Below are 13,122 nucleotides of genomic sequence, written 5' to 3' on the forward strand. Positions count from 1 at the left end.
TCATCTCCACATAGCATAAAACGCAGCCTGGGAAAAAATTCATGTTGCAGACACCGATAAGGGAACTAGCACAGGGTGTTGTGCCTATAGATATGCCCACGGTTGCACAGATAGAAAAACCTCGGGCCGTTTGGATAAAAACTTGCACAGAACGTCCAGCTCACTCAGATAAGGGAACAAGGCCTGGCACATAATGCCTTTGTCCTTTGTATAGTCAGCAGGTTCCCAGGAAAAGTTTCTTCTCCTTTTGTGGGTATGGGCACGGTGGGCTCTGGTAGGTTCCGGCGGGCGCTCTACTTTCCTTCATTAGCACGATAAGCCCAACTACTATGAATCATTGCCTCAGCCCCTGATTGGTCTGGGCCAAGCTTTCATTTCAGATTCTGATAGGTCCTGGGCCAAGCTAAGCCGCATCTATGAATCATCATTTCAGCTCCTGATTGGTCCTGGGACAAGCTCAGTCAAGCGTTCGCCAAGACACCCCGCAGACTAAGCGCATTCTCCTTTCCAGTTCACAAAAACTTCAGAACGGGCCCCATAGTGGGTACTCCCGGTCGGGAGCCTATCTCTGCTGGCAGAGAGCTTTTTCCTTTCGCTTATTAAACTTTCGCTCTAACCTCACCTTTTGTGTCTGCGCTCCTTAATCGTCTTGGAGGCAGGACAAAGAGCTCCGGGCGTTATCTCAGACAAGGAAAGGCTGTTTAACCTTCAGGATCAGGGGCGGGACCTCCACCTACTCCACCGGGACTTCAGGCCAGTGAATGTGTAGGGGCGTGGGTCACGCCTGAGCAGACGTTCCCTCCCCGCCTACTTCGAGGCACAGACATGAAATGTTCCGGGAGCCTGGCGGGTCGCGACCAGGGACCAAGACTCACCTTCGGGGCACCGGAAAGCTACGGAACAGGTGGCAGGGCTGCAGCACCTCAATGACCGATCAACCGCAAAGGCCGGAAATGCGTCAGCCGTTCTGAGCCCACTGGCTGAAGCCAGGCAACTCTTTCCTTTCTAGGAATTCCAGAGGTGGCTGCATCTTGGTGACTCCCTTATTGCAAAACCCGGGGCCAAAAATCCCAGCCTCACTGGTTACGAGGCGGAGAAATGCGGCGAGGGATTTCTATGGGGAGCGGCCCCCAGCATTTGGGAGCTAGATGGTCATCGAGACGCAAAACATTAGAGCTGGAAGGTGTTAGGAAGATATAAAGGAAGAGAGCGAGTAACAGGAGGCAATTCCACGGCCAAACAGGTTTATTCACAGGAATAAGCCTGCGAAGAGTTCCAGTCAGGAATCTGGCTGATACTCTGATCGCTTACAAGCTGAGGCTTTTATAATAAATTTCCTATTGGGGAGGGGTTGGGGAAGTGCTGGCCAGTTGGAACTGTTTGCAGACTTTCCAACTGGGGACAGATGTGGTTAGGGTCATTCGGCTCTGTTGCGGTTAGGGCTGTTATGCTCTGTTGAAGCTGAGAGCAGGGTTAACATTTGCTTTGTTTCTTGAGAACACAGTCATCAAGGTTGTAAAATGGCATCACTATTGTTAGTCCATACAGAAGAGATTTCATACTTTTTCTGTCTCTAATACTTACCTATGCTTCTCCTAGTCTGTCCACTTCCTCTGGTCTCTTTGACATCACAAAGGGGAGATGGTAATAGTGGGGACGAGAATACAGAGTTGTTTCTGTTGTGGTCTTGTTATTTCGTTTTTTACTCTCAAACCTCTGTCTTCTGGAATCCCAAAGTCTAGAAGAAGAGCGTGTAAACAAGTAACTACGTAAAACTGATGCATGTGAAATGAAGTAAAATAAAATCAGTGCTTGTAAATCGATGAGGATAGTCTCTGGAACATATAAAATGCTAAGTACGTATGTAGGAAATAAATGTATGTATTAGTTTGAATTCGTGGCTGGAAGAGAAAGGAAAACTAATGGGGCAAAACAAGAAGCAGCAGGAATCTGCCAGTGTGCACTGGAAAAGGAGCAAAGGAAATAAATTTCTGGGAGAGGGAATCAAATGTACAAAAGCAGAACTGGGGTGAGATCCTTTGGTACATCCACAGAACTGGGCTGATCAGCATGACTGGAGAGTGGAATATGTGGCAGGGGCACCAGCTCTTACTTTTTTTGGATCCCTAACCAAGGAATTTGAGCAATCTGATGAAATTTACATCTAGAAATGTTATATTGGCAGCCATGTGGGGATGGACTGTAAGGAAATGAGTCTACAAGCAGGGAGACCAGCTAGGAGACTACTATAAGAATCCAGGGTAGAGAGACTGAGGGCCTGAATCAAGGCAGTAGCAATAGAAATCGAGAAGACAGATAATACATGTTAAGAGGTTGAATTGATTTTTTACAATTCATTCATTCCATATATAGGAAATCCATATATAGATTTCCATTGAATGCTATCTTTGTGCCAAGGGCTTGCTGGATATAATAATAATGAAGGACACAAGGTCCTCATCCTCATGGGGTTTATAATGTAATGAGGAATACAGACAGAGGGAGATCCAGTTTATACAATTCAAGAGACCCTACTTGAGAAAAAGAATTCAAAATTACAAGGACAAACATAGGTATGAAAATGGAGATTTAGGTCAGGCGTAATAGCTCACACCTGTAATCCCAACACTTTGGGAGGCCAGGATAGGAGGATCTCTTGAGTCCAGGAGTTCAAGACAAGCCTGGGTGACATAGTAAGACTCTGTCTCTACAAAAAATAAAAAATATTAGCCAGGCACAGTGACTCATGCTATTAGTCTCGGCTACTGGGGAGGCTGGGCAGGGAGAATCAGCAGTTGTAGTAGCCATGATCATGCCACTCCACTCTAGCTTGAGTGACAGACTGAGACACAGTCTCCAAAATTAAAAATATATATATAAATTTTAAAAAAAGAAAAGAAAGAAGGAAAAAGAAAAAAAATGGAGATTTAGCATGGAAAATGGGCCAGGCATGGTGGTTCACGCCTGTAATCCTAGCACATTGGGAGACTGAGGCAGGCAGATTGCATTAGCTCAGGAGTTCAAGACCAGCCTGGGCAACATGGTGAAACCCCATCTCTACCAAAAATACAAAAATTAGCCAGGCATGGTGGCACATGCCTGTGGGTCTGAGGTGGGAGGATTGTTTGAGCCTGGGAGCCGGAGGTTGCAGTGAGCTGAGATTGTGCCACTGCACTCCAGCATGGGTGACAGAGTGACACCCCATCTCAAAAAATAATAATAATAAATAATAAAAATAGAATGGAAAATACATTCTTTATATCACATTACAATTTTTTTTTGAGATGGGGTCTCATTCTGTCAACCAAGCTGGGGTGCAGTGGTGTGATCATAGCTCACTGCAGCCTCAAACTCCTGGGCTCAAGCAACCCTCTTGCTTCTGCCTCCTAAAGTGCTGGGATTAAAGGTGTGAGCTGCTGCCACCACACTCAGCCATACTACAGATTTTAAAGTCTCCCAAATATCACAAACAAAAATCAGAAAAATAACAAAATATTTTTATTATTTAACTGCTTGACACCTATAGTAACTCTCCCCTAATTTGTTGGCTTTATGTTTTTGGACTGCTTCTTCATATGTTAATTTCATAATTTAAATTTTTCTAGAAAGAATAAAAAGTTAATGTAGCCTTTCCTCTAGCATAGTTGATCAAAAGCTTTTTAAAATTGTTGACATTTGAGTAAACTTCTATCAAGTTTCTTTCAATTATGACCTACAAGATTTCAGGACGTTAAAATTTTTTTATGTGGGGACTAATCTGAGAATCTCTGTGTTGATGACACATTAACTAGTTGGTCTTAGATGTCCTCATTGCCAATGGCATATTATGTTGTTTTTGTCAATATCAGTATTTTGTGTCAAATGTGCAAGAAATTTAAATCTCTTTTCAATGTGTTCAGTGATTCACTTTTCTTCACTAGAGAATTAATTCAAGAGCCTATTTTTTACCATATTCAAAGTTTAGCTTTTTTTCTTAATGAGTTGCTGATTTCATATAATTTGACATTGTTTCTTTTGTTATAATTTGCTTCCTGATGTCAGAATAATTTCCATTGATTTTATTATCTTTCTTTTTTTTCTCATTCCATTAACTTTTTTGGCAGGGGGTGGGGAAGGAGTCTTGCTCTATTTCCCAGGATGGAGTGCAGTGTCTCGATCTCAGCTCATTGCAACCTCTGCCTCCCGGGTTCAAGCAATTCTCATACCTTGAGTATCTGGGATTACAGGCATGTGCCACCATGCCCAGTTAATTTTGTATTTTTAGTAGAGACAGGGTTTCGCCATGTTGGCCAGGCTGGTCTCAAACTCCTGACCTCAGGTGATCTGCCCACCTTGGCCTTCCAATGTGCTGGGATTACAGGCATGAGCCACCATGCCCAGCCTCCATTAATTTTTAAATTTAAATTTGCTCTCAGTTCTTTAATAAATTATTTCATTTTGTAATTTAGCATTTATTGCTTAAATCATGCCAAAATATCTTTTCAAATTGTAGTTAAAATGATTTATTTCTAAGATAGTGTCCCCTTACCAGATGCTAAAATTCTCTGTTGTTATTTCAGTGCCACTCAACAAGAGAAAAATAAGAGATGGGGAGTCAGAAATGGAAACAAACAAACAGTGGTTTAAACACCTGTTGCTAAAATATCCGTTTTTTTCCCCTCAAATTTTGCAAGTTTATGAACCATGTAAACACATTGCTAGGTATCATTCCAGGCCAGGGCATTTGAAGAAACATGCAAATGTAGAGTCACTTATGCTTTATAGACTTAAAAATAAACCCATTTCTGAATAAGTAAGTGCTGCAGTGGAAATAGACAGGAATCTGATGACTGTTACAGTAATTACAATACCCATCTTTAATTTATCACAGCCTAATTGGAAATAATATTGTATCACTTCACATTTTAGTCTTAGTTGCATATTTAACACTTTCCATTTCACATATAGACAGAAACTTACAACACTATTATTCCTTTGCTCTTGCCCATTGATATGGTTTCGCTGTGTCCCTACCCAAATGTCATCTTGAATTCTAGTTCCCATAATCCCTGCATGTGGTGGGAGGGGCCTAGTGGGAGGTAATTGAATCATGGGGTGGTTTTCTCCGTGCTGTTCTCATGATACTAAGGTCTCATGAGATCTGAGGTTTTATAAGGGGTTTTCCCCTTCACTCTGTTCTCTTCTCTCTCCTGCCACCATGTGAAGAAGATGTTGCTTCTCCTTCTGCCATGATTGTAAGTTTCCTGAGGTCTCCCTAGCCATGCCGAACTGTGAGTCAATTAAACCTCCTTTCTTTATAAATTACCTGGTCTTGGGTATTTCTTCATAGCAGCATGATAACAGACTAATACACCCATCTTTTGTAGTACTATTCTTATATATTTTACTTCTCTATACGTTGTAACTGCCAGCTTAAAATGATACTATTTTTGCTTTAAATGATCCCTTGTTTTTTAAAGAAATTAACTAAAAAGCAGGGCTTTTATATTCACATACATATTCACCATTCTGATGCTCTTCATTCCTTCTTGTAGATCTGAGTTTCCAGCCTCACCTCCCTTCGGTCTGAAGATTTTTTGTTTTTCTTTAGGGTTTGGTTTTGGTTTGGTTTGGTTGGTTGGTTTTCCATGCAGGTGCAAGTCTGCTGGAGAAGTATTTTGCAGTTTTCATTTAATAGAAAATGTCTTTATTTCACTCTTATTTTTGAAGGACATTTCCACTGGATTTAAAATTCTGGGTTAGGAGTGACATCAGAAAGATGGCAGAATTGGAAGTACTAGTCCTGTTCCCCTACAGAAATGCTGATTAACAATTATATATGGATCAACATATCCTTATGAGAATTCTAGAATCAAGTTAAAAAGTTGCAGTACCCCAGGTGAGCTAAAAGCCAAAACTGCTACATTGAAATGGGTAAGAAGTACAATTTCACTTTACACAATGTCTTAGTCCAGTCAGGCTGCTATAACAAAATACCTTAAACTGAGTAATTTATAAACAATAGAAATTCATTGCTCACAGTTCCGAAGACTGAGAAGTCCAAGGTCAAGGCAATAGCAGATTTGGCATAGAGTGAAAGCTTTTCTCTACTTTATAGATATGGTGCCTTCTATGTGTCCTCTTTTGGTAGATGGGGCAAGCAGGCTCCCTCTAGCCTTTTCTTATAAGGGCACTAACCCCATTCATGAGGGCAGAACTCTCATTACCTAATCACTCCCAAGTCCTCACCTTTTAATGCCATCACCTTGGGGGCTAGGTTTAAATGTAAGAATTTTGGGGGAACACAAACTTCAGACCATAGGGGTCATGTCAGCCCTTCCCCCAAGTGGGCACAGCTCAGAGCTAGGTGAGAATGTCCTGGCTTATGAATTCTTTCTTGGGAGAAAGAAAAAATTGGAGCATGCATCCTCTGTTCTGGCTCTTTGGAGGGTGGCCCAAGGGACTGGTTTCTATCTTACCTCATTCGGAGTGCTGAGGGAACTGTCATAGTTTGGATGCCTGGGAGCCACTAAAAACAAAGAAGAGTTAGGGTAGCTTATGAGCTGCATAAATAACCCTGAGAAATAGCATGGGCAAAAGAATGATCAGGGCCTTGCATTGTTGGCATATATTGTAAGATGTGTTGGAACACAAAAGGCCCTAGAAGGAATGTTCTACTAATTTTTTTTTAGAATTTAGGTAGAAAACGTATTTATAATGACTTTGAAATGGTAGAGCTGTTTTTGAGGACCACAGATGCGTTGGAAGAAAGCAATGGAATTGGGTGATTATGAATGTAAGGCGAAGTGAAAAATTCAGAGACATTCCTGGTACCATATAAAGAGTCTCCTTCAGCCACAGGGCAGCAAAGGCTGAGGATCAGGCCTGGGGCTCAGCTGAATGTGTAGCAGAGCTTGAGAAAAGATGTCACATCCAGCAGGCTTGCTACGCTAATGCCAGAGAGCTAATTGGAAAGAAATGGAACTCTACAACTGAGGATACGGGTATCTAGGCCAAAGCACTAAAAAGTCTTGACTCCTCAGATTCTCCTGAACCCTATGGACCTTCAAAAGTATCCCATTCCTCCCTAGTGTTCTCTACTTGCTTGAAGATGTGTGCCCGCTCAGGACACACCTCACCACCACAACTGGACACTACGTTAGTTCCTAGGGTTACATCACAGCAAAATCTGGCTAGATAAGTACTGGGTCTGCAAAGGGAGTAAAAACACTATCTACCAAAGTTGCTGTAGGACCTAGCCAACATGTAGTGTCAGAACCTAGGATCATACATATAGAATTGGATCCAAAGAGAGCTGGGTCAACAGGAATCTGATATATAAACTTGGATAAGAAAGAGTGTATCAAGATAGAGACACTCTACTATGATTTAATATTCTGGCAAGGGCCCTGGGAGATGTTGCTTATATACAGATGAATATTATTTGATCCATAGCACTTTTTTTAAAAATCAAGGGTAAGTGATAAGGCTGAGGGAAACTATCATAATAAAAAGTCTCAAGTCCTTCGGCAGTTTTTGGACTAGAGCTAATTCTCAGAACTGGCTGTGTCCGCAAGAGGACAGACCATGTAGCACTAAACCAAATAGCATATGGAACATTTCCCCAAGTCTTCTACAGAAAGACTGCAGTCCAGGACATTTATTTAGTTAGATATATATTGGAGAAAAGAGGAATATCCAAGGCTTTTTAGGATGAACCTTTTACACAAAGTGTGAGTTGACATTGATACGTAGGTACCCAAAGTGTCATTGTGGCCCCCTGTTAGGATGTGGGCATATAGGGGCCAGATAAGAAATGAAGTTCTGGCCCAGATAAGGCTCATATTGGGTCAACAGACACTCTCTGCCTGCATTGGTCATTTCTCTCATTTCTAAATATAAAACAATATATATTACTCTCATTTCTAAATGTAAAAATATGAACATACTTTAGAGTTGGAATAACCCCACGTTGATCATTTGGTCTAGGGTTTATTATAGAATTATTGTACTGGAAAAAGCCAAGTGGTTGTTTCTGAAACTGCTACCCATTCCCCAACCAAGAGTATTCAGAAAAAAATTTTTGCATCTCAGTGGGAGTGGAAAGGTTAATATCAATCTTAAAGATGAAAAGAATGAAAGGTGGTGGACATGATCATCCCCCACCTTTATCTCACCAGTTCTCTACAAAGCCAGGCAGACTCTGAAGAATGACAGTTAACTACTGCAGACTCAACCAAGTAGTAGCCTGAGTTGCAGCTACAATGCTATATGCAGTATATTTTCTGTAACAGATTAATATGACTTCAGGTACATAATGTGTAGTCATTGATTTGGTAAATGCATTCTTTTCCGTCCCTCTTAGAAAGGAGGAACAAAAGCATGAAAAGATAGACAAAGGTTTCTATTTCTGGTTGTTTCCCAGGGGCTATGTTATCTCTCCTGCCCCCTATCATATTATAGTCAGAAGGGATGTGGACTAAAGGTACAATTCTAAGGGTGTTATATTGGTTCACTCTACTGATAATGTATTATTCAGACCACATGAGCAAAATGTGATATGTTGGAGGCCTTGTTAGCATACATTTTCTACAGAAGCAGGGAAATATATTCAATGAAGATGTAAATGGAAAGGTAGGGCTGCCACAAAGGTTTTTTGGCCTCTTTTTTCTAAGACATCAGCAGACAAAAGGAGTCACTACCCTGGCAGAAGTTAATGGTTCCAATATATCTTCAATGATATATTCTTCAATGAAGAATTATTCTTCAATAATATTCTTCAATGAAGAATTATTATAATTCTATCAGATCCACCAAGATACCAGATTGGATGGGTCCAGCAACAGTGCCTCATAAGATGTGTGTGGTATGTTCAGCATTGGACATGTGCAGGACTAGAGGGCAAATAAGCTTTCTGAGTAGGTGGCCCACATGTTCCTGTCATCCATCTCAACTGCACTAGCACCTATCTTTGAGCTCATCCCTGTGACTATAGGAGTGTGTGATAATTGTGTTTGGTGGAGTTTCCTTATGACTAATTGACAGAGGAGGAAAAATACTGAGTTTGGATTATTTGGGTTAAGTATCATGGTATGTTAGTAAAGGCTGAAAATGGATGGTGGCTATCTTAGAACTCCTCTCTGATGTGATCCTGGCATTACTAGTCAAGGGAATTCCATCCAATGGGCAGAGTTTTGAATGGTACACCTAGTTAGGTGCAGTTAGTTATCTATATGGCTACAGGTAAAAATATATATAGTACATTTAGGGTATGATGAATGTCATGTCTGGTTTTTAGGGAACTAGAAGAAAAAAGATTGGGCCAGACATGGTGGCTAATACCTGTAATCCCAGGACTTTGGAAGGCCAAGACAGGTGGATCATTTGAGGTCAGGAACTCCAGATCAGCCTGGTCAACATGGTGAAACCAGTTCTCTACTAAAACTACAAAAAAAAAAAAAAAAAAGAAAAAATTAGCCAGGCATGGTGGCATGTGCCTGTAGTCCCAGATACACAGGGGGCTGAGGCAAAAGAACTGCTTGAACATAGGAGGCGGAGGTTGCGGTGAGCTGAGATTGCACCACTGTACTCCAACCCGGGCAACACAGTGAAACTGTGTCTCAAAAAAAAAAAAAAAAAAAAAAAGGAAAAGAAAAGAAAGAAAAGAAAAATGATTGGAAGATTGAAAACAAAGAGGTCTGGGAAAGAGTCGTGTGGATGGACCTATAAGAGTGAGAAGAAAGTCCAAAGATCTCTGTTGTACACATTAAAATCCATTATAGAACATTCACCATGGAAAAGGCAATGAACAAATAAGCAGACAGAATGACCTTGCTGGTTTATATTAACCAGCCTCCATCATTAGCTACCCCAGTGCTGGCAGGATGGACTCATGAACAAGGTGAACATAGCAGCAGAGATGGAGGCTATCTATGCCTAACAGCATGGTCTCTCCCCGCTCAGTGGCACCTGGCTACAACTGCATGTCCATCTTACTTGCAACAAAAGTTAATATTGAGTATTGATACGGTAACACATCATGAACGGACCAATCCCATCAGTGGCAAGTGATTCATCTTGACTAAAATTAACAAATATTCTGGTGTGGGTTTGCCTCTTCTGCTCACAGGACTCAGCTAGTACTATTATCCAAGAACATACAGAATCACTGATCCACTGACATAGGATCTGGCATAACTTCACATAGGTTCAAAGAAGGTGTAGCAGTGAGCACATGACCATGGGATCCACTGGTTCTATCACACGCTTAGCCACCAGGAACATGCTGGCCAGATAGAGCATAGCTTTGAAAGCATAGCTAAAGCGCCAACTTACATATGAAACCCTGAAACAATGGGGTGTCATCCTCCAGAGCAAAGTATAAACACCCTAAGACAATAATTATTATGTAGTGTTTGTTTCCTAGTATGCAAGTATACATGCCTGGGAACAAAGTATAAGTAGCTCTGAATTCCCTCACTCCTAGTGATCCACATAGGGAAAGATGTGCTTTCTATGTACCCTCTTGATTCTAGGCTCTGTGAATCCAAAAGTCTTTGTTCCTAGGAGAACATTTTCACCATGACAAATACGGAGTCCCTGTAAACGGAAAGGTAGGGCTGCCACACAGATTTTTTCGCCTCCTTTTCTGACATCAGCAGACAAGAAGAGGAGTCACCACCCTGGCAGAAGTTGATAGTTCCAATATCAAGAGAAGGTAAGGCTGCTGTTACACAGTGGGGACAGGGAAAGTGAAGTTTGTCACTCATGTTATCCATTAGGTTGTCTCTTGCTTCTTGCTTCTCCTCAGTACAATCTTTTTTTTTTTTTTTTTTTAAGACTGAGTCTCACTCTGTGTCTCCCAGGCTGGAATGCAGTATGCAGTGGCATGATCTCGGCTCACTACAACCTCTGTCTCCCAGGTTCAAGCAATTCTCATGCCTCAGCCTCCTGAGTAGCTGGGATTACAGGCACCTGCCACCACGCCTGGCTAATTTTTGTGGTTTTAGTAGAGACGGGGTTTCACTGTGTTGTCCAGGCTAGTCTTGAACTCCTGACCTCAAATGATTCACCTGCCTCAGTCTCCCAAAGTGCTGGGATTATAGGTGTGAGCCATGGCACTCAGCCTCCTCGGTACAATCTTTATTATTAAATGGACAAGTGCAGCAGCCACAATCTGAGAGGAACATAGTTACCAGAGTGTTTTGGTCACCTACCAGGTAAACTACCTAAATGATCACAGATGATAGTAAAGGATGAGGGGAATCTAGAATGGATAGTAGAGGAGAGAGACAGTAAATATCCTTTATGACTTTAAGATACGCCACAACACTAGGAACTGCAAATCTTTTTACTAATCTATTCTTATACATTTCCTCAGGAAGAAAGGAAATTATAAATATTCCTCTGGAATAGTTATTTCCGTTTCTTACTATACCAAACAAACAGGAGAGTAGGTAGCTGATGTCTCTTAATTGAGTCTGTCTCTGGGAATTTTCCTTGGTCAAAAAGTTGCCTCACAGAAGGTTACATTCCTTCCACCTCATGCCCCTTACATCAAGGCAAAGCAATTCTTAAGGACTGTCCCATCCCTTGAGTTCCTGAGAGGATCAGCTGGAGCCTCTCTTGTAACTGCACCACAGTTCAACTACTCTGCCTAGCCCTATTTCTTTAACTTCTCTTGAGTGTTATTCCTGAAAGCACAACTCACTAAAATTCTTGCTTAAAAATCTCAGAGTAACCTTATCTCTGATACCCTCTATTGTTCACTCCACCTTAGCCAATCTGGCTCTCTTGCTGTTTCCTCTACCAGGAACACTCTTCCTTAGATATGCAGAGGGCTAACTCCTTCATCTCCTTCAGATCTTGGCCAAAATGTCACCAGACTTACACCATCTTATTTATATTGAAGTTGGCCCCCTCTCATGCCAGGACTTCTCATCTCTCTACCCTGATTTTCTTCTTTTTCTTCCTCTCCTTCCCCTTTTTAAAATCACAGTGCTTATCAACTTCCATTCCAGTTTATGTATTTATTTATTCTGCTTAATTCTTTTCTTTGTTTTTGTTTATTTTATTTATTTATTTATTTATTTATTTATTTATTTATTTATTTATTTTTGATTCAGTCTCCCTTGGAACATTAGCTGTATGAGAACAGGGGTCTTTACCTTTTATTGCCCTTGTTATATCCTGAGCATGTGAAACTATGTCTGGCCTAGACTAGTCAATTAACATTTTTGTTTATGTACAAGAGCTCCTACAGGGTAAGTCCTTTGAAGCTACTGGGCCAATGTGTGTATCATTTTCAGGTTTACCATATATTTCAACTTTACTATATAATTCAAAATTGCTTTTTCAGATGAGTGTACCAATTTATAGTCCCAGCAACTATGTATGACAGTCTCAAAATTTTCACATTCTTATCAGTGTTGGTATAAAATGATTTACAATTTGCCTTTATTTAATTGCTAATGATTAACTATATATGCTTATGTTTATTGGTCATTCAAGATTCCTCTCTGGGAATTGCCTGTGCATATTTTTTGCCTTTTTTTTTTTTTTTTTCTGCATGATTGTTGACTTTTTCTCTCTTACTTATTTGGAGATGTTCATTATATATTCAGTGGACTGATCCTTTGTTGACTGTATGTGTTGCAAATATCTTCTCCCAACCTTTTAATTTAACTGTCTTTTCCATTAGTTTCCAGTATCTTTTGATATAGTTTTAATTTTTAATGAGGTCAAATTTATTTATTGTTTTCCTTATAGTTTTTATGTTTGTGTAGTTTAAAAGAAATCTTGCTTTACTTGAGCTCATAAAAAATGATTCTATAGAAGCAAACTTGTGAATAGAAAAAAGAGCAATGATTCTAAATTTTCTTTTAAAAGTCTGAAAGTTTGCTTACTGGAATTGATTTTTTGTGCAACATATAAAGTACAAACCCAATTTTATTTTTTTTTCCATTTAGATATCCAAGTATTACAGTACTATTTGTCAAGTAGCTCCTTTCTTCCTCACCGATTTGTAATGCAATTTCCGTCATATAGCAAGCAGCCACACATACATGTTTGTTGCTCAGTCCTCAGTTCTGTTTCACTGGTCTATTTGTCTGTAGTTGTGCAAATACTATATTGTCTTAGCTG

At 40.5% G+C, this 13,122-nt stretch overlaps 1 protein-coding gene across 11 annotated transcripts in view; it reads right to left on the reverse strand.

Moving 5' to 3' along the window:
* Positions 1-13,122, reverse strand: part of ZSCAN31 (zinc finger and SCAN domain containing 31) — a 28,339-nt gene that overhangs the window by 9,762 nt on the left and 5,455 nt on the right. For 2 of the 11 annotated variants that reach the window (XM_073005765.1, XM_073005766.1), the window contains 3 exons: positions 9,322-9,423; positions 6,459-6,508; positions 1,585-1,738 (listed from right to left, as the gene is read on the reverse strand). The gene's annotated coding sequence lies outside the window, so the exon portion shown is untranslated. Of the gene's footprint in view, positions 1-622; positions 795-875; positions 952-1,584; positions 1,739-5,496; positions 6,008-6,458; positions 6,509-9,321; positions 9,424-13,122 lie in introns of those variants that run through there. The other 9 variants (XM_038005811.2, XM_073005767.1, XM_073005769.1 and 6 more) reach the window with 8 other exon arrangements.

This window comes from Chlorocebus sabaeus, chromosome 17 (genome assembly GCF_047675955.1).
Source record: "Chlorocebus sabaeus isolate Y175 chromosome 17, mChlSab1.0.hap1, whole genome shotgun sequence".
NCBI lineage: Eukaryota > Metazoa > Chordata > Mammalia > Primates > Cercopithecidae > Chlorocebus > Chlorocebus sabaeus.